General features: G+C 40.2%; 1 protein-coding gene across 9 annotated transcripts in view; it reads right to left on the reverse strand.

Annotated features, from left to right (window-relative positions):
* The window catches only part of LOC141579336 (uncharacterized), a 150,204-nt gene that overhangs the window by 69,168 nt on the left and 60,996 nt on the right, over positions 1 to 20,040 (reverse strand). For 7 of the 9 annotated variants that reach the window (XR_012510511.1, XR_012510510.1, XM_074374518.1 and 4 more), the window contains 3 exons: positions 19,360 to 19,483; positions 1,860 to 2,883; positions 507 to 650 (listed from right to left, as the gene is read on the reverse strand). The gene's annotated coding sequence lies outside the window, so the exon portion shown is untranslated. The remainder of the gene's footprint in view (positions 1 to 506; positions 651 to 1,859; positions 2,884 to 19,359; positions 19,484 to 20,040) is intronic. The other 2 variants (XM_074374502.1, XM_074374501.1) reach the window with 2 other exon arrangements.

The raw sequence follows: 20,040 nt of genomic DNA on the forward strand, positions 1-20,040 counted from the left end.
GTGCTAGGTACCATGCTGCACACTGTGCACACGTTATCTCACTGGATCTCCACAGTAGTCCTGGGAGGTCGGTACATTACTGCATTTATTGATTAGATAAATTGTTTCTCTTCCTTGAGTGCATCATGCAAAGTGACATGGCTACTGAGCCACAAAACTGGGACTGAAAACCACTTGAAAATTCTACACTCCTACACCTGGCAGCCACCCTAATAATGACTCATCACATCACCTCCAGCTGAGCGTTCTAAATGTTTCTAAGCATTCTACAAGACAAAACTGTTCTACGAGAGCACCCCACTCCCCTACTTAAAATCTGTCAATGACTGTCCACTGCCCTTAGGAGAAAGCCTCACCGGGCCTGAGCACAGCCCAATGGCCCGGCATCTGCGTTCCCTGCACGGCATCGCAGCCTCACCCACCACGCAACTCTACACTGGCTGTGTCCAGGACAGGGATGCTGACTCCGTACAACCCGGGGCTCGTCTCAATCGAACAATGATCACCTTCTTCAGTGTCCAACTTCTTTACTGCTGACTCTCAGAAAAATGTTTTCTCAGGATGAATCAATATCTTTTTCCTTACAACTTCCCGTCATTGATAATGAGCTCCACCCAAAACAGAGAAGACTTAATTCTCAGTCTCCTTATCTGTAAAGTGAGAATAACAAGAAAATATGTGAGGTTTTAAGAGAAATAATATTCATGTGAGGCTGAGGGACAATTCCCAACATACAGTAAGTACTCAATATGTGCTTACTTATTATTAATAAGAATATAATGCATTCCAGCAACCTTAACTCAATGTTTTATGGCTATGTCCAACAGACAACAGACACACTGTTGGACGAACCTCTTTGAGCGGATCAGCACAAGCATACTGGGAAAGGTAAGCGCTGACTCCTGTTACAGCTGCAGCCACCCAGCACTACGGGGCGGGGGCAGTTTCTCAGACTATTACATGTTGCTTGAGCATTTAATTGTCACTAATGAATAAAGACAGGTGTTCTTTAGTCAAAGCTCCTGAAACATAAATCTTCAAAGATTGATGCAAATTAGATTTCAAGTACAACACTCTCTCTAGAAATTATTTGATAATAGTCTTAGCTCCTCTGCACATCAAAAGGGCATGTTCTTAATATATCTGACTACACCGAAAGTGTTGTTTAAAAGAAATTAAGATGAAGCCATCCTAAATAAGCTCTCAGTATCATCTTCAAAAAGCCCCACCCAAGGGTCTCATTTCTCAATTCCACATAGGTGTTCAGGTAGCTTAACCTGGGTCTTGGTTTCTTATAACATGGGGGTGGGAAGAGTTGTGGATAGATTTATGTTGCAAATATAAACCTAGGGTAGTTGCTGCATAGAAATCCTAGAAATAAACAAATTGATATATAGTCCTACCCCAAGAAGCTCAGATTTTCCATTTACAACAGCATTAAAAATTAAATGAGAGATACATTTAACAAAAATTTACAAGATTTGTACATTGAATATTTTGAAGTATCACCAAAACATTTTAAAAGATCTACATATATGGAAGACATCTCATGTTGATGGAATGGTAGACAATATTGTTAAAAATGTTAAGACTCCCCAAAGTGATTTACAAATTCAGTGGAATCCCTATCAAAATTCCAGCTGACTTCTTTGCAATAATTGAAAAACTTATCCCAAAATTCATATGGAAGTGCAAGGGGCCCAGGACAGCCAAAGCAATCTTGAAGAAGCAGAGCAAAGTGGGATGACTCACTTTAAAGTGTACTAAAAAGCTATAATACTAAGTCAGTATGTTACTGGCATAAGTTTGGATAAATAAATCTATGAGACACAATAAAATCCCAGGGGGAAAAAACTTACATTTAAACAAAGTTTTCCACATGGATGCCAACAACACTCCATGGAAAGAATAGTCTATTCAACAAATGGTGCAGGGAAAGCTGGGTATCTGCAGGCAAAAGAATGAATCTGGAATCTGGACCCCCATATTTTATATAACAAATAAAAATTAATTCAAAATGGATCAGAGACAGAAACGTAAAAACTAAACCTATAAACTTTCTAAAAGAAGACACAGTATAAATCTTTGAGGTCCTAGGATAGGCTTTGGTTTCCTAGATACAATACGAAGAGCACAAGTGATAGAAGAAAAAAGCAGATAAACTGGACTTCATCAAAATTAAAACCTTTTTGTTACAGAGGACATCATCAAGAAAGTGAAATGACAGGGGAAGGGGGTATCTCAACTGATAGAGGGCGTGATTAGCAAGAAAAATAAAATAAATCAATACATCTAATTACCTCACCTGTAAAGAAATCGTTTTAATGTTTAAAAGAACTAAAGTGAAAGCACAATCTGCAGAATAGGAGAAAAATTTTACAAAGCATGTATCTAATAAGAGACTAGTATTCAGGATATATAACAAATGCTTACACCTGAACAATAAAAAGAAAATCGACCCAATTTTTAAAATTTCCAAGGATTTAAAAAAATACAGAAATGGCCAATAAGCATATGAAAAGAAGCTCAGCATCACTAGCCAAATCAAAATGAAAATGAGATCGATTTTTACAACCACCAGGATGGTTATAATCAAAACATGGACAATAACAAGTGTTGTTCAGGAGGCAGAGATACCTCATATGCGGCCAGTGGAAAGGGACAATGGTGCAGCTTCTTTGGAGAAGTCTGTTGTTTCCACAAAATGTTAGAGTTATATGGCTCAGCAATTTCACTCCTACATGTAGAGTCATCCCTTAGTATCCTCGAGGGGTTGGTTTCAGGAACCCCCCATCCTGGATTCCATAATCCAAGGATGTTCGAGTCCCTTTACAATCAGCCATCTGGATCCATGAAGTGGAAACTACAGATATGGCGGGCCAACTGTACAGCCAACAGAATGAAAACATATTATCACAAAAACTTGCACATCAATATTCATGGCAGTATCATTCAGAGTAGCCAAAGGTTACAAACAATATCCATCCATCAATGAACGGATAAACAAAATTACCAAGAATAGTCCCACAAACTTTTGGTCATTGAATCTTTGACAAAGGAGGTGAGAACATACAATGGAATAAAGACAGCCTCTTCAGAAAATGGTGTAGGGAAAACTGGACAGCTGCATGTAAATCAATGAAGTTAGACAACTCCCTCACAGCATACACAAAAATAAATTCAAAATGGCTTAAAGACTTAAACATGTAGACAAGACACTATAAAACTCTTAGAAGAAAACATAGGGAAAACATCTGGCATACATCTCAGCAATGTTCTCCTAGAGCAGTCTACTCAAGCAATAGAAATACAAGCAAAAATATACAAGTGGGATGTAATTAAACTTACAAGCTTTTTCACAGCAAAGGAAACAGTAAGCAAAACAAAAAGACAACCTATGGAATGAGAGAAAATATTTGCAATTAATGAGACTGACAAGGGCTTAATTCCCAGAATATATAAACAGTTTTAAACTTCATAAGAAAGAAAAACAAACAACTCAATCCAAAAATGGGCAGAAGACCTAAAGAGACTATTCTCCAATGAAGACATACAAATGGCCCATAAGCACATGAAAAAATGCTCAATATCATTATCAGAGAAATGCAAATCAAAACTGCAATCAAATATCACATCTCGCCAGTCCGAATAGTCATCATTCAGAAGTTCACAAACAATAAATGCTGGAGAGTCTGTGGAGAATAGGGAACCCTCCTACACTGTGGTGGGAATGCAGTTTGGTGGAGCCATTGTGGAAAACAGTATAGAGGTTCCTCAAAAGACAAAAAAATTGACCTCCCATATGACCCAGCAATCCCACTCCTAGGCACATATCCAGAAGGAACCCTAATTCAAAAAGACACCTACACCCCAATATTCACAGCAGCACTATTTACAATAGCAAGACATGGAAACAACCTAAATGTCCACTGACAGATGACTGGATAAAGAGGTTGTAGTATATTTGTAAAATAGACTACTATTCACAATAAAAAAAATAGTAAAATAATGCCATTTGTAGCAACATGAATGGACCTGGAGAATGTCATTCTAAGTGAAGTAACCCAGAAAGAGAGAGAAAAATACCATATGAGATCGCTCACATGTGGAATCTTAAAAAAAAAACAAAAAAAGAAAAAACAACCAAACAAAAAGATAAACTTATCTACAGAATAGAAACAGACACAGAGACATCGAAACCAAACTATGGTTACCAGAGGGGAGAGGGTGTGGGAAGGAATAAATTGGGAGTTCAAGATTTTCAGATAGTATGTATAGAGTAAACAGCAAGTTTATACTGTATAGAACAGGAGAATATATTTAGTATCTTATAGGAACTTATGTTGAAAAAGAATATGAAAATTAATACAGGTATGTTTCTATATAAATGAAGTGTTGTGCTGTACACAAGAAACTGATGCAACATTATAAACTGACTAGAATTCAATGAAAATATTTTTAAATAGACAAAAATGAAAAAAAGGAAAAAGATATTATCAAATCAGAAGAAAAAATTACTTATTGAGGCTACAACATGGATGGACCTTGAAAGTTTATACTAAAATAAGCCACACACAAAAGGGCAAATAGTGCCCTTTTAGGTGAAATGCTCTAAGCGTTTATTGTACTATTCCAGTACATTTTCTGGAGGTTTGAATTCTATCAAAATCAAAATAAAATGTATTATTCATTAAAAACATAAAATGATTCCTCACAGGAGGGCTTTAATTATTAAATGCAGAAATGCATGTAAAGCTCCTGGAACAACAATTTGCATGTCCACAGAGAGTCACTGTTGTCACTGCCTCTCAGAGGGTGGTGCCAGCGCCGATGAGGGCTGCCTCCACTCGCTCCCCTGTAGAGAGGAGTGAGGGCCTGGGCTCTGACAGGAAGGGTGACCATGAACATGGGTTAGACAGAGCCACTCCCCAGACTCTGCGTTACCCAGCTTTCTTAAACAAACTTCTCCATCTAACATAAACACGCTACAGGGATGGATCTTACAACACAGGGAATATAGCCAATGTTTTACAATAACTATAAATGGAACATAAAAATAAAAATTGTGCAACTATTGTACACCTGAAACTTATATCATATTGTAAATCAGCTATACCTTTATAAAAAATTAAAAAATATTTTAAAAATTTTATCACTTTAGTATTCAATTCGGTTTTTAAGTAAATAATAAACAGCTTAGAAAGTATAAAATATTTAAGTGTGATAAGTTTGTTTACATATTTATTTACTTTCAGCCTCCTGCTAAAAGAGAAATTAAACAATTTTTTTAAACACAGCTTAACAACCATAACAACAAAAAGACAAAAGTGAGAGTGAAGACAAAATGGAGATTGAATAATTAAATGAAACCAGGGGAAGGTAAAGTCATAAAAATGAATGCCATGAAGTTAGGGTAAGTGTTAAAGGCCGACTACAAATTCAGCTGTAAGATTCTTGGCAGCTAAAGCAAAAAGGAAAAGATGATGTGATGGGTGGTAGAGCTCAGTGGTAGAGCGTGTGCTTAGCGTGCACGGGGTCCTGGGTTCAAGTGCCAGGGCCTCCACGAACACATAAATACACCTAATTACCTACCCCCAAAAGAGCCCCAAAGAAAAGAAAAAGAGAAATTTGTTTCCTAAAAAAAACCTGATATTAAATTTAGATTAACAACATGAAAAAAAAAAAAGTAAAATAGAAAAGATGAGTGACACAAGCGATAATGCCCGTGAGATCAATCTGCAGTGGCTGCTGGCACGTCCCCATGTCCCACGTGGGAAAATCTGAAACATCCTTCTCACCACTCAGAGTCATCCTCAGCCCACACCACCCATCCCCCTGTTAAATGCAGGAGCACGGGTAGGGCCCGGCCTTTGCTCTCTCTGTGTCATCAGAGTGAGACAGGATGGAAGGGGGCAGAGCACAGCCATTCAAGGAAGGCCACAATAATTAACATCAAAATGGTGAAGGATTCAATCCCCAATAGGCCTTGAGGCTCAGGATGAAGAGATTTAACTTCTAGCAGAGCTTGAGCTTCATTATACACACATTGTAATAGTAACATGGTGAATAACATGCCCCAATGCACCATGGCCATCCCAAGGCTAGCCACAAAAGGTCACAGGGTGGGAAATGGCCAACTCCCTGGGAATCCCAGCCCCTTGCCCTTAGGCTGCTCAGTCTACTTATTAGCATATGAAACAACCAAGCCCAAGAAAACGAGCAAAACAGCGCCACCTCGCGGTCACCACTCTCTCTCCCTCTTCCGAGAAGGCCCACACTCTGTCTGTGGAGTGTATACCTACTTTTAATCTGAGCACCCGAACCCCACAACTCGTGGCCTTTCTCTTGCCTTTCAATGTGTCTCTGTGAATAAATCTACCATTACTCAACAGTGGCTTGCTCTTGAAATCTTTCCTGCATGAAGCCAAGGACCCACGTCTGGTGGGGCACATTCCAGGGGCTCAACCAAAGCCTGGGACACAGCCCTTCTCATGCCCCACATCTGTTTTCTTGTATCAACAGGACTGGGATATGAAGGGTGTTCTGAGGCCCCAGCTAAGGGACAGAAGCAGCCCCCAGGGCTCAAAATGGCGGGCAGCCCCTCCCCCAGCAGGTGTCCTGAGGTCGGCTCTGTTCTCTGTGGTTCCCTGTTGTGCTGACACCCTAGCCAGACAGCGTTCTCCTAGGCCTGTCCCAACAAAACCCTTCTCTCCAAAATACAAGCACATCATGTCACAGTCCTCTTATTCAACCAGGAAGTTTTCAGCGCACTTTTTCATTCCCTAGTAAAGAATCTATCTGTCCTCCCTCCCATCCCACCATTTCTTTTTTGTGAGAACTCTGTACTCCTCACATACCATCCTGAACGCAGCTGCCTTGCTAGCTGGGACCGAGATGCTTCAGTCTCACACAGCCTGTGTCCTTTCACTTTCCCCTTTCTACTTTAAAAAGCCTTTCCTTAGTCTCCCACCCCTCTGATTCTGAACTTCACAAAGTGCTGAGGTTGCAGTCACTGTGTGCATAACTCCCAGGTTTTGACTAGATTTCCTTCGCAAGATCTTCACTAAGGAGCTGCATCAAGAAGTTTAAAGAGGCTCTTCTTACATCTGAGCTGAGGAGCCTGCATAAAATTTAAATGGCTTTGAAGAGAGAGTTAACCAGGGACAGAGAGGCCGCAGGTCCTAGTCAACAGTGTCATGAGGCAAAATGTTCTTCAAAGGCTCAGAGTGGCTTCTGAACATGGAGTCGGCAGGGAGGAGATGCCAGGCAGTGAGTGGGGTGAGTGACACTGGGTACGCTTCCCCAGCTGGGGAAGAATTGGATTTTGTTCTTGTTTTCCAAACAATTTCTGACTACCTTTTTCTCTTATTGTCACATACCATTTCCTACGAATTAAGAAAAATCAATGTCAGTCACTTGCACCACTTGGTAGAAGCTACACGATGCCATTCACAGGGCTGGGATATAACAGCCACACCAGTCTAGGTTGAAAGACCAGTGGGGCTATTTCCAAAGTAATCACGGGCATGCAACAAACTCCCCAGCTTCAATTACCTCATCTCAAATGTGAGGCCAATAAAACTACCAAGCAAAGTGCGTTATGATAATGGCCAAAATCTTTTTACTAGGTAAGTGCCCGTAAGAGCTGCCGCTGAATGGGGAATGAGTATGATCTACGAGGCCAAGTCAACCTGGTCACACGCGCCCTGCCTTCCTGCGTTGGTGCAGGACCGGAGTTTGTTTAGCTGAGATGAACGCCCCCAGAGCAGCCCCGAAGGGAAAGCTCCCAGCTCTGCGTGGCGAGGCGTGTTCCTTTCCTTCTCAGAGCTGATCACAGTTTGCAGTCGTCTGTTTTTACATTTATCCCCTTAGTACCTGCCTCCCCTCCGGAGTTTTGCTTAAGCAGCACAGGTCCAGGTTTGTGTTGCTGCCTACTGGATATTCTGGGCTGGGAGACAGGCGACCCCACGTCTGGCTCTGGGGCTGAACGGAGAGGGCAGAAGGCCCAGGGGCCCATGCTGAACCGAGGCCCCAGCACCCAAAATTATGGTCTGACTTTGGGCAAATTACACAGTCTTCTTTACCCTGAGATTCCTCATCTGTCCATGAAAATAACTGCCCATGGCGTATAGAGTTTCCAGGATTAAAGGAAATCACCAAATTCACAACCAATTCAAGGGGCTACCAGTGTATCCTCAACAGGCACATGCTACCTTTACGGCTGTGACACACGCTAAGCGGGGCGGACAGACACAGTGAACACTGCTAAGTGCCTGTTTGTTAAGTGTTTCATGAGTGTTATAATACTGTTTACAACTTACAACAAACCCAGGAAGAAACGAATATTATAATGCACATTTCACAGATTCACCAACAGGTTAAGGGAGGTTACACTCTAGTCCAAGGCCCTTTGGTGAGGAAATGGCGATTTAAACCTGTATCTGAGCCCAGGCCTGGGCTACATCTCTCTCCAATCCACCTGCCCAATACACAAGTTTGCACAGGCCAGCTCTTAAATGCAATGTGTACCACCGTTTGTCAATGTTTGTTAGTTACCATAAACTGCTCTCAGAAACCGCTACAGAAAAGACAGGTGGACCCACATCCCTGCCAACAAAGTAGAAGAATTCTGCCTTGCCTTCTCCTGTAATGTGCAGAAATCCTTCCCTACACCACCAAATTCAAATGTATGCTTCATCCGTGTTTATGTTTGCACACGAAATATTAAAGTAGAAGGTACCTGCAGTAATTCTATCTCGGTTCCTTTCCAATTTTCCAGATTATCCACAATCAGTCTGTGAATGAAAATACTACAATATGAATGAAAATACTGCAACCATGTCAGTAAACAAATAATGCTGAAACCAAGTCATCAGTGGCTTCCGCCATCACCCAGCGAGGACAGGCCTGAAGACCAGCCTCTACAGCCACTCACAACAGTGCCCTCTGAACAGAATGAGAATAAGACAAGACAGGATACTTGCCCTAGATAGCTAGGTGCTTGTGTAAAGAATGAATCCAGTGAGCCCAAATGATACATAGAAAATCACTAAACTCTTTAACTTGACATACCTGGCTTTCTTTAGATAAAAAACAATGTTTTATTGTTCCAACTACCTGGTCTTTGTTGTAGAGCTCCTATATATCCTAGCTCCTCCCCAACCTCTTCGGAGAAGTCCCTCAGAGAGATCTGAGAGTCTGTCATCCCGGCTCGAGTCCTCCCGCCAAATAAACATAACTCTTAACTTTTAGGCTGCACATGTATTTCAGTCAACAGTTTTGGACACCATGAAGGGACCCAGAGCAGACTTTCTCCACCTGAACTCTCCGAGTATCAGGAGCCTTGGTACCAGCAGTGGCCCTTTGTTCCCATCCACCTCCTCGGGGAGTCCAGGTGAATTTGGGTAAGTCTATCTAGTTTTTCGGATCTCCCATATTGGGTGATAATCCTGAGTTTTATTTGGTGGTGTATCCAGGTACCTGGCTCTCCAATTGAAAGATACTGGGGTGGGAATAACCCACCCAGTGGAGACATACTGGGTGGGGCCTTGTTGAAAGATAACTGGAAACACCCATCTTTAGTAGACGTCCAAGGTGGGGCTGGTTGAAAGATACCAGGAAAATTCCCAGTGGAGATATCCATAGTGGGTCCATGTTGAAAGACACTGGGGTCAGGACTGAGTGGTTAGGTAAGAGGCTGGTCTAATGTTTTCCTCAATTTGGTTACCTCCATTGAATTTTTCAGAATAAAAGTAAAACTCTTATGAGGAACCTTTCAACTCCAAAAATGGGACCCCCTTCCTGGCTGGTAACAGTTTTCTCGGATGACTGAGAAACTTGCAGGAGTGGTATAGGCAAAGACTTCATGCCATAGAGTTGTCCCTGTGGGAAAACCTACTAGCAATTTTATTCTGACAACCCTACCTTAGAATGGGGAATAGAACTTTCAAAAAAAAAAATAAAAATAGAACGAAAGGAAGAAAGAAAAGGAAAAAAAGATAAAGAAATGACAGATTGCCAGCCTCCAGCTAATACCCCAGCCAGTTTTATATACATACAAAACTTACAATTTTAATTGGGAATTAAAAAAAAATCTCCCTCTTAAAGTAACTAACCAGGCCTGATAAAAACATTTTTTGGAATTCTGGACTTATAAAAACCAAAACCCTTTTAGGGGGAACTTGGATTTCTCTTCCTGTGTCCTTGAAATATAAACGTTTTATCTTTCGCTGGGTGTTTTATGTGTGTGTATGTATGTATATATTTGTTTCCTTTTTGTTTTTAATGGAAAATTTGGACTCTGCCATGCAAAAGGTACAAGTATTGTGTACATATGGTGACCACACAAATAAATTGGGATTCTCAACAATCCTTTGTACCAATTTTCAGGCATTTTGCCATCTTAACCTTTGTTGCATCAGTCTGGACCATGAACTGCTTTACCTTTTGGAGAGTAAACTTTTGAATTTTATTTAGGCAGCACCCCTACTCTCATTTGGAAAAGCCTCTTCATCTTATTCGTTTAAAATCAATATATATATATAAATTGATGGCCATATGATGGATCCCTTAATTTGGAAAACTTTTAAATTGGTGAAAGTTGAAAGAGCTCTCATTATAAACAGCCGTTTTATTGGTACCTATTAAAATCAAGTTTAAAGGTAGAAAATATATCTAATGGTTAATCTAAGAACTTATTTTACAAAAACTGGTTTAAAAAGCAACATTTATGTTTTTCCTTTCCCATTAATGCTTTTAGAGATGTTAATAAAATCTTAGAATAATTAATGTTAATTAGGTTGAGTAACTGGAAAAAAGAATGTAAAAATTTCGAAAGAATTTTTTCTTAACAGAAAAAAAAAAAAAAGATAAGGGGATTATCCAAAATGGGTAAATTTTTTTGATGGTTATTTTGAATGAGATAAATAAAATGGACATTTTTGGATTTAGAGACAAGGTTTTGATACTACACTACGTAAAGTTAAAAAAAAATGGCCAAAGAAAATCACCTACTGCCCCCCAAAATTAAAGTTCAAAGAAGTCCGTTTTATTTGCCCCAGTTTAAAATGTATGTATTTATAGGGATAGATACATATAATATATGTAGACTGTGATATTTGATCAATGAATGGGGCAACAGACCAATTAATCAAATTAAATGTTGAGAAGGGCCTAAGTTCTTTGGCTCAAACTTGGGGATCCCAGAGACTTTTCTATAAATTTAGATACAGTAAAAAAAAGAAAAGAAAAGAAAAGAAAAGAAGAAAAAGGCTTCTGGCATTCCTTGTAGAAATAAAAATTATTGATTAAACCTAATAAATATTAAAATTAAAGGTATAAGTGTTAATAAAATTGAGATAAAAGTTTGTAAAATTGGTATGTTTAAATGGGCTTTATATAAACTTTTTGCTTAATTATGTTATGGGATAGATCTGTTTCAATGGAAAAACGCTTCCCCTTCTTGGTATTACAAGGCTGGGCACATTTCTGTCCCTCAGAAAATATTAATTGAACAAAATAAAGGAAACCAATAGAGTTACATGAGCCGTCCAATAAAATGTAAAACTAAAAACTAATATTCAGTTGCTAATAGAAAAATATAATAAGAGGTTCACCCTGGGTTTAACTTATAACTCAAGGAAAAGAGACCTTACTAAATGCCTTATGCAAGCTTTGGAAGACAAGATAAATTGAACCTTAAAGTTTTAAAACATGGAATTCTTTGTTTACAGCTCTTCTCACTGATCCAAAAAAGCCAAATAAGGAGATACAATTGGGCCTGCGTGACAGAGCAGTTCTCTGGGGAACTGGAAGTGTCTGTCATTGTCTTGCAGATCAGAAATGTATATACAGCAAACAGTGACCTAGGACTGAGCCTAATTAGCTCAATGAGAGAAAACTTAAGGCCAAAGAAGTTTTTGGCATTTTAGAACCCAGAACTCTGATGGGTCCGTCAGACTTTGTCAAGAAATCTTAAATGTCTTTTTCATAAATAGTAAGCCTTAGTGATTTGAGCAAGCAAATTAAGTTTACTCCAACTATTGTTATACTTATCTTATAAGTAAGTTTTAAAGTGAAGCTATGAGATCTCTAGCTTTGGTCGGTTTATAAGCCTGAGTACACATTATAGATGTGAGATATTTCTACAGCTAAAAAAAAAAAAAAAAAAAAAAAAAAAAAAAAAAAACACAAAGTCAAAGAGCACTGCTTAATTGACGTAAAAAGTAATAGCTTACAAATTAAGTATTTTTAAAATAAAAACTGACTAAGTTGATCTTCAGGTTCACGTGAACTGGAAAATATTCAATATTAAGATAACACTTGGTATTGTTTAGTTTAAGTATGTTCTAATTAATATAGACATCTTTAAAGTCATCAATATTAAGTATAATACTTTTACTGTACCTAGGATTAATGAAAGTCAAATAAGATCCTGTTATATATGTTACAGATTTGTCAAAAAAAATAATAGTAATGTGGTGTGATAAAATTTGAAGTAAATTAAATGCAAATCAGATGAGAGTTTTGGGTAAATTTTTTAAAATATATATTTAAAATGTATGCTTAAGATAATCTCTAAATGTTTGGTATCTAAATTCTAGAGTTGTGCTAAATTAAGTTAAATGATAGGATTTTATTTAATAGCTATACCATTTTCAGATAAAATAAGATAGAAATATGAATTACTTAACATATGACTTCCTCTTACAGAGAAACTAAAGGTGTTTAGAAATATTAATAAATGCTTGGTGCCACTCTGAAATAGTCTCTATTATTAAGGGAAAGATCTCAGTATCCTAGGAAGGAAAGATAAATGTGTAAAGGAAGATATAAGGAATGGAAGTATATTTTGTTACTGAAAAATAGTGACTTTGTCCTGAATCTGGTTACTTCTGAATGGAAGAAAAAATAAGGGACACACTAATACGAGTATAGAAAGCTAGGGAAGGCTTGTGGAAGAGGAACACTGAGGAAAGAGTTTTGTACGTGGTTAGAATTGGCTAAGTTTAGAATCAATTTGGGCAAAGTAAATGAATCTTAGAAGTAAGCTGGTACAAGACTAGATTTGGTTTTCTCTCTGTTAAGGGGACAAAATTTTCTTAAAATATTAATCCACCTTCAGTAACAAATTGTAAAACTTCTTATGCGACTTAAGTGATCTGTTGTGCCTTTACCTTTGAAATATTTTCTTGTTAATGAGTAAGTACTACTTTACAGTGATCTATACGTTTATCTGACCAAGTGTTTTGAAAACTTTTAACAAGCTCCCCAAATATCAATTTCTCATTAAAATTCTTTTGGTCTCCAGTTAACTATGGGATGCTACAAAGGGTCCCTGAAACATCTCAAAGAGAGATTTTAAAGTAGTAAGTTTCATTTGGCATGTTAACTAACATGGGAAGTATTGTCAAATGAATAATAAATCTTCCTAGGTTATATTGTATGAGAAAATATTATTAATATAGATATTCTAGAAATTATATGGACTCCCTAACATTCTGGTATATCTGAAATGTTACCAGTCATAATTCTGGTTATTGTGACCAGGTTTCTTTATAGATTACAGTGTAATGTTTAACCATGCTGTTAATTCTGTTGTCATTTATAGGCAGGTAATTGTTTTCTTCTGATGATTTTGCAAAATACTCTCTCTTCAAGGAGATTTACTGATTTCTAATAAATTTCAAACTATAGCACTGAAATAAACTGGGTAAGAAATTTTAAAGGTCTAATGAAAACTCTGATTAAAAGAATTAGTTACGTGGGACTGAGTAAACTGATGAATATGGTTACAATTTTTGATTTTGTCTGAAATACTACTGGCTTTTAACCTGTTTACCAGACATAAAGAAACTCTTCTCCTTAAACTAGTTATGACTCACATCAATTTGATAAATTATACCTATGTAAGCAGACTTAGAACAGTTATCTTTTCTCTCTATCTGATCTCTCAAGAGACTAAAATCTTTAAGGTCCCCAGTGGCTCTATGAGATAAATTAGGAATATAGTCTCCTAACAGGTATAGGAACCTCAAGGTATTTTAAGGACTTCAAAAAGAAAAGAATTTACCTAAATCTGTTAGGCAGAAATCTATGACAAGCCCTTGACGGGGCTTTCCTGGCCTTAGCAAACTTTATTAACATTCTAGCTTAAAAGTCCTTATTAAAAGTTCCAACACAGCCAATTTAAAAGAGCCTATATGATCAAATAATCAGACTTAACTTGTAAACAAATTCACCTTGATTTGACTATATTTGATAAAAATGAGGGAACTTTAGAGAGAAAAAGATTATATTTTAGTGGATATTAAATTCTCGTTTTGTTAATTGAGGTCTATATTTAGTAAGACACTTCCCAGATCATTCCTTGCTGTCATGTTACATTGCTGCAAAGTTTAATTGAATTATTAAAAGGACACTGTATGTTTCTTTCTGAAGCTTAGTAATATATCCTTGGGTAAAGATTCAATGCCCCATGACATGCGGCCAGGGGATTATACATACTGGAACAGGCATGACTTAAAAAACTGTCTCCAACATGAATGGAAGGAATCTATCAGGTACTCTTAACTAGACCATACACAGCAAAGCTGAAGGAAACTGACTTTCAGATTCATTTGCAATCAGAAAGAGCCCCTGCAGTGCACTGGCCTATAGAGCACTGCTCACCTTAAACAAGGCCCAAATGGAGAAAAAGCTACCAGGCCAGGATGAGAAGACGACGACATATGAGGTAGACAGCTGACCCAAGACACCAGACCAGGCCTGTATACCAATTACTTTGATAATTTCTCCTACCTTTGATTATGAACTACTCCAATTGTTAAGTTTATGGTAAATTACCTATGTCTAGTACTTCTGTGTTACCTTGGTGGGTTTCCCTACTCCAAGGCTCTAACTAGATAGCCCTCAGAAACGTTATTCTAAAAAGGAAATTATAGTTCTGTTTAGGCCACTGTTGATCTTACAAGGTGGGAGACCTCACCTGGCCAATTAATACCTGCTCGAAGCCTGACCATAAATACGAACTTTCTCGTAAGATCACTTAAACTCAGTCAGAAACACAAGAAAAATTTTAACCCAAAAATACAACTTCTTGACTATTAAATTCTTAATCGTGATTTTATTAACGTTACTAGCTCTATTACTTATATCCTGTCTATTTTATAAGATTGTTTTCTCTTACATTTCCCAAAGTGTAGCTAGGCCTACAACAAGATTGATGATGGCAAATCATATTGAAGAAATACATAAAATTTATAACCCTGCATAAAATAATTATAACAGTGTGATTCTAGGTATGGGAATGAGCAACGAATGGTAAACATTTCCTGGATCAAAACAGACTAGTAAGACAGGCTATCCAGAGAACTTTTAGTATCAACAGGGCCTGATAAAAACACCTAACACCTTGAATGGCAGGTCAGAAGTTTCTTCAACCTGAACTAGGAATGAGACTTCATAGCACCCTGGGACAAAATTGGTCATGAAATGTCTCTCAAAATATTGGTCGAATTTAGGACCAAGGGGGAGCACTGTGAATGAAAATACTACAATGTGAATGAAAATACGGCAACCATGTCAGTAAACAAAGAATGTTGAAACCAAGTCATCAGCAGCTGCCACCATCTCCCAGGGAGGACAGGCCTGTGCATCCAGCACCCTGCTCAGAGGCTCTTCCTCCCCTGCTCAGCCTAGGCAGCCACTCAGAATGGTGCCCTCTGAGGGGACTCAGAATAAGAAAGGACAGAATACTGGCCCTAGATAACTAGGTGCTTGTAAAAGGAATGAATTCAATGAGCCAAAATGTTTACTTCCTCCCATACAAAGAAAATCACTAAATTCTTGAACTTGAGATGCCTGGATTTCTTTAGATAACAAGCAATCTTTTATTCTTCCAACTCCCTGGTGTTTGTTGTAAAGTTCCTATATAATCCTAGCTCCTCCCCTACTTCTTGGGAGCAGTCCCCCAGACAGATTTGAAGGCTGTCATCCCGCCTCGAGTCCTCCCGCCAAATAAAGCATAACTCTAAACTTTCAGGTTACACATTTCTTTCAGTCGACAAGTCCCAGAATAGACACAACTCATCAATTCTGTAATGGAACACACTGGATCAGGAACCAAAAGCATGTTCTAGTCCAGAAAAACTACGGGACCCTGTTTCTTCCTGTCATTATACAATCCGACCAGAACTCATTAATTTGCTGTCTGCTCATCTGGCAACCAAACTCAGAGAAGAGTCAACTCAGCAGAGTGCCGTGCTGGGGAGAACACCCCGCAGCAGCATGGCGAGCTGCCTACCCTCCCGCACGCTCTGCTGACGCCTAGTGTCCTCCGTGGAGACCAGGCCAACAGAGCTATTCCCAACAGCTGCAAAGTCCCACACATTAAATAAAAGCGTTTTATTTTATACGATTAGTTATATATATAACCATCTCTGAAGACAGCTTTGCAAGAAGCCCAAATCTTCAACATTAATCTGCAAAGGCAAATGCTGCCCCCAAGGGAAAACAAGTCTTAAAACGATGCTAAGGCCTCCAAAGTCCTCTCCAGGACCATCAATCAAATTGCCTGCAGGCCTGCAGCTGCAGGCGGCTACATGTCTCTTTTTAAAACAACCCCTTCCTGCCGTCAGGTGCTACAATGTCCCTCTACGCCCTCCCATCTGAGGGTAAGAGCAGCCAATGCAGAACCTTGCAGGGAAGCACTGACAAGACTGGACACAGAGGATCAGAGCTAAACTAAGCCTTCTGATGACACGAGCTTGTCACTGTGTCATTTTACAGATGAAGATATATAGAGAAAGGTGGGGTGATCTTGCTCAAAGTCACACAGCTAATAAGTGCCAAAGTCTGTAACCCAGCTACACCCTCCGGTGTGACGCCCCCGCTGGGACGCCCACAGGGTTCTCTCGTGCCTGCCGGACCAGTCCTTTACTGTCACTCATAACCAACCACAGTGTCTGACACTAACCTGCCTTTTCAGCCTCTTCTCCCTCTAGTTTCTCAGAAACAAGGCTACTCGGGACACTGTGTGACTTCCAGCTCCCCAAACCCTCCGTGCTCAGGGTGGTCTTGCCTGTGCATCCAGCACCCTGCTCAGAGGCTCTTCCTCCCCTGCAGGAGGACGTTTCCACTCTCCGCAGGGACAACCCCTCAGGGAAGCCCTCTTTTCGCCCTCAGCATGGCAGGTGTCCCAGGCCACATCCCGAGCTGCCCCATTAGGACTGAGGGTGCCCAGGTTTGCTAGTCAGAGCAGCAGCCTCAGAGCCAGGGTTTATGCCCGGGTCAACATGCAAACCTACTGCCCGCCACACAGCCCCCAGCCAGCAGGTCACCTGGAAGTCGCAGCAAGTGCCCCACCCAATCCCGAAGTCTCTTCATTTGCCAGCACCGCTGATGACTGGTCTCCAACCTTTGGTCATTTTTGCACAAAACAGCAGCTTCCACTGTGAAGCAGGGTGTTTTCTCTTCTGCTCCCCATCCTTACTGGAAACGTCAAGGGAAACCAAAAGGCCTTTTCTCAACCCTTTTCTGATGACACCCTCCCACCCACAATATTCACATGCTCAAGAGCTTTGGGTCCACGTGGTTTTGTTTCCCATACGCTAAGTGGCTCAAAACACTGCGGGATACTCTCTCTTTTGAGAGTATTAGTGTGTACTGAGTTTATCGGCTTTAATCACTTTTTGTGTCTCTCTTCAGTGTCCCTAGCAGTTGCCACTTCTTACTCCCTTCAGCAGCCTCCCTCCCAACATCTAGTCTAGGAAATGAGCTGTGATGAGGGGCCCGTGGGCAGTCACAGAAGATGGAACTAAGGCACAGAGAGGCGACATAATTTGCCTGAGAAGATCAGCTTCAAGCACCAACACTGTGTGTAACGTCCCTCTGTTTAACTCTTATGCTAAACTAGTTAACTTTTTACAGATTATGGTTGTAAACAGATGAGTTATCAAAATACATACAAGGACACACATCAACTCTATGATGTTCATTAACTCCACTATTTTCTTTCTATTTATTTTATTTCTGTTAAAAAAAATAGGAACCTCTGCAGTCAATATAGCAAAATGATAATGGGTTTTAAATCCAGAATGTAGAGGCTTAAGTGTATCATTAATCATAATTATTTGTATGCTCACAAAATGATTTGACAGTCTCTCTCCCCTCCCGCTACACGCTACAGGCTCTCACCTGAGCTACCAGACCACACATCGAACAGCCTTTCACTTTACACACAGCTGAACTCATCAGTTTTCCCCCAGAGCTCCCTCTGCAGCTTTCCCTCCTCAGAGCACAGCAGGACCATCACTTACCTCATTAATCCACCCAGAAACCTGGGCCTAACTCCATCCTACCTTCACAGACATCATTCAACCTTTCCTTTTTACCATCTAAACATGCATAAAGTCTGTTCGTTTTTTCCCATTGACTATCCCACTGACTTTCCCACCGCTCAGGTGGAAGCCACCAACACTGCACACCTGGACTCACGAGTCTCACATGTGGCCCCACAGCCGCTCTCCCATACTAGACACAAAAGAGTTATTGTCACTCCTGTGCTTTTATGACTCTTTTCAAACCTACTGTTCTTAGAAGAAACTCCAAGTTTTTCACCTGGTGAAGGTGTTTGCCATGAAACTGAGCTCAGGAACGACAGGACCCCCCTCCTTCTTGGCCCTCCCCTTTCCCCAAGGCCCAGCCCTCTCCCCCTCAGCCCCACCCTCTGGCACAGCGCTGGCTCAAGAGGACCTGCTGAGCTACACCAGCCTGTATTCTAACCCTGGTCTTGAGTTCTTAGCAAACTGCTTCACTTATCCATACAAATCCCAGGTAGATTAGAAAGATTTTAGATGTTGAGCTAGACTATTGATTTGGGGATTTTGCACTAGCAACCTGCAAGTACATGTTCTAATGATTCTGTCTTATTAAAACCACACCCAGGTTTTAGTAGTTTTTGTGGAATATCTTCGGAGTAAAAGGGACTGTACTTTAACAGACTATATGTTTTATAAAATGAAAAACACGGACAGGGTCACAAATGGTATCGCCTCACAAGTGACAGAAGACAGGTGAGAGGCACAAAGCAACAGGTCTCAAAGATGGTAAGAGCAAAGTTGTTTCGCCAACCCCCCAAAAATTCCTGAAAGAACCAAAAATTCTGAATTTTGAAAGTAAAAGGCTATCATATATAGAAATAAAATAAATGATCCTCTTCATCAGTGTTTCAAGATCTGACTCCACATACTTCAGCAGGCCATACTGAATCCTAGCACAGAAAAATCAGATGGACTAGTGGTGAGTAAGTTCCAGGAAAACGGCAGTAATTCCTCCACTTGGGTAAAGACATAATCTCACCTGCCGAAGGTGAATGTAGAACGCATTCTGGAAAAATTTGGAAGCTTCCAGTGTCCGCTTCTGAATGGCAAGGACATGGAGAGCTTGGGAGCATGCTTCTAACTCAGTCACCGGCATTCTTACACTGCAGGGGGAAAAGGAGGCCCTCAGTCGAGAGCAGAGATATTCCTGTCGTGTCTCCCAGGCAGAGCCTCGGGGACTCAGTGCCCTGCAGCAGCCCGGCCCCAGGCGAGGACACGCAGCGTGGCCCACCCAAGCAGGAGGGGCACTGTGCTTGAGAAATCCCATCCCCGATGGGGGCAAGAGGGGCTGGTGGGGTTGAGTGAACCTATAAATGCCCACAGAAATATGCCTGCATTCATTCAAGTGATACAATCAACAGTAGCAGGCTATTTAACAAAATTTCAATTTTCAGAGGAAATTTTGCCATTCCTTTCCACTTGTCCCCTGCACTCTGAGACAGGCTTAGGCTCTCTCACACCTGCAACTCTGAAGCAATAGTTGTGAAGTAATTTTACTCTGCTGCAAGTGTCCTCGCTCCCCGTGTCACTGTGTCTGTCCTCTCTTAACACAGTCGGATATCTTCCTGGATCTCTACCTGAGTTCCTTTCTCCTCCTCCTCAGATCCTGAGATAAAGGACAAGTGAAGACACATGACCAGAAAAGGCACTGTGGACTTGA

Source organism: Camelus bactrianus, chromosome 12 (assembly GCF_048773025.1).
Source record: "Camelus bactrianus isolate YW-2024 breed Bactrian camel chromosome 12, ASM4877302v1, whole genome shotgun sequence".
In the NCBI taxonomy this organism is placed as follows: Eukaryota; Metazoa; Chordata; class Mammalia; order Artiodactyla; family Camelidae; genus Camelus; species Camelus bactrianus.